Source organism: Oratosquilla oratoria, chromosome 8 (assembly GCF_046742065.1).
Source record: "Oratosquilla oratoria isolate Oo_2021 chromosome 8, ASM4674206v1, whole genome shotgun sequence".
Classification (NCBI taxonomy): domain Eukaryota; kingdom Metazoa; phylum Arthropoda; class Malacostraca; order Stomatopoda; family Squillidae; genus Oratosquilla; species Oratosquilla oratoria.
Genome location: NC_134784.1, coordinates 79,328,545 through 79,331,044, shown reverse-complemented (window position 1 = coordinate 79,331,044; position 2,500 = coordinate 79,328,545). Strand labels below are relative to the sequence as shown.

Genomic DNA, 2,500 nt, shown 5'->3' with positions numbered 1-2,500 from the left:
TAAAGCTTTATTGGCTGCAAACAGTGTAGAGAAAATATTTAGAGAATCAGCGTTATTGGCTGCCACCGCCGGCCTGACGGCGATCCGGGTTGCAGGCTTGCCCCGGGGGTGGGGGTGGGGGGGGGGGGGCGGAACCCACGGGGCCACGCGCGAGCGGCGCATTCTTGGGTATGGTCATTTCAGTGACCCAGGGGTCAGATTATGAGAGTTTTCATATACGAGTGAGTGTCATACAGTAGATACTTCATTCACGGTGATATACGGACGCGTATACTTGTGTATACATACACGCCCATACATACGTACAAATCACTCGTCGGTTCGGTACAGTGGTACCGTTCTTGATCACTAATTTAGCGATCCAGGTTCGAGTCACGCCCAGTGCTGGAAAAAAAGTCGGTATTGCTGCATTGCGAGCCGGCACTCCACACACATACAGACACGTTGGGTAAGTTGTGTCTGTGTGTGTGTGGGTATGTGTGTATGGTCACAGCATTTCCAATAGATTGGGCCACATATGAGCTCTTAGTTATCATTCCAATGGGAAATAGCCGTCGATTATGAGTTCAACACATGATCTAAGACCATGGTGAATCACATACACACACACACACACTCACTCACTCACTCACTCACTCACTCACTACTCACACACATACACACACACACACACACACACACACACACACACACACACACACACACACACACACACACACACACACACACACACACACACACACACACACACACACACACACACATACATACATTAAAGAAGAACACATATTACCTCGAGTTCCTACTCCCTCTTATCACTACCAACTTTGCTAAGTCTCCTATACAATGTGACTTCACAGCAAGGATAGAATCACTTGACAAAGGAATACTAACCCCTTCCCCTCACTGCACACACACACTCCAGCCTCACAAACACGCATACACACGACCGCCATGCAAACACGGCCGCGTATACTTAATACAGGCTTTTACATATTCGGAATTATGCATGTATTCATTTGCAGACGCACGTACAAGGTGCTCACACAGCAATAGAATGTGGGGATTAAATTTGTATATTGATATGGCAGTTAAGTGGAAGTATCCGGCTACGTGGTTAATCCTGTATGATTTCATTGTACTTCATTATGCAACTGTGCCGCTTTCCGTTTGGCAAACATGCCCTAATTAATCGGCGGGGTACCCACATCTCGTTACGTATTCACGTGGGAAGTTGGCCCTCTGGTGGCGGTATCCAGAAGCTCGGCGTGTTTAATTTGTCGTGGTTGAGCAGATTTCGCGCGGTTATGGTGCATGTATGTGTATGTGTGTGTGTGTGTGTGTGTGTGTGTGTGTGTGTGTGTGTGTGTGTGTGTGTGTGTGTGTGTGTGTGTGTGTGTGTGTGTGTGTGTGTGTGTGTGTGTGTGTGTGTGTGTGTGTGTGTGTGTGTGTGTGTGTGTGTGTGTGTGTGTGTGTGTGCGTGTGTGTGTGTGTGTGTGTGTGTGTGTGTGAGAGAGAGAGAGAGAGAGAGAGAGAGAGAGAGAGAGAGAGAGAGAGAGAGAGTATGTGTAAGCGCGCGTGTGTGTGTGTGTAAGTGTGAGTGTATGTGACTCACCACTGTCTTGGATCACGTGTTGGACTCGTGATCGACAACTATTACCCTACTGGATGAGAGCTCGTGTGTGTGTGTGTATGTACGTGTGTGTGCGTGAGTGCGTACATAAGTGCGTGTCCTCAGTGTGCAGTTGAACGCTCCGAAAGAGTAATGGCTGGTAATCAAGGGAGTCATAATCATTCCTGTCTGTGCATTACGATCACATCACTCAGTCAGTCGTAGCTCCGCCCCACCTCGCCCCGCCCCGCCCCGCCCCGCCCTCCTTCCATACCTGGAGGCACTTTACCTCTCCTTCTGTGACAGACACCATGGTTGTTTTTGTGCTCTTCTTAGCCAATCACAATAGCGCTGGGCTCTACGTCATCACAAGAGGGCGGGGCCTTGGCTCCTTGTCATCAACAGGGGCTGGTGCAATGTGTGGTTAACTAGACATCATTCAGTATGGTAGCATAATTGATAGGTTTTATTTTGGTGAGCATTGGGCGATTTTATTCATATAACTCGTATAAAAATCATTATTTATTCTATTATTATTATCAATTGTTAAGCGACAAGTGACTAATTAGTAGATAAATATTTATTAATCATTATCATTAAACAGTTATATTAAATGTTTATATGAACATTTACTCAAAACTTTGAGGTTTCTCAGCATTATCCTTTCAGCTGAATAAAACGGACTACTGTTCACAAGAACAACATCATTGAAGCATGACCGTGCCTGTAACCAATAATAACAGTAGCGTTTATATCACCATCGCTCCTAATTATAACAACCATCAGACACTTTTATTCAATTCAGGGTCCGGACCCTGGCCTAAAAGGGTCCTAAGACGCTGAGGACCTTCTTCAACCCGGGTATCAAGACCCAGGCAGTGGGTATCA

The 2,500-nt window shown here is 46.4% G+C and overlaps 1 protein-coding gene across 5 annotated transcripts in view; it reads left to right on the top strand.

Annotated features, from left to right (window-relative positions):
* The window catches only part of LOC143027847 (teneurin-m-like), a 1,035,709-nt gene that overhangs the window by 81,025 nt on the left and 952,184 nt on the right, over window positions 1-2,500 (top strand). The window lies entirely within an intron of this gene.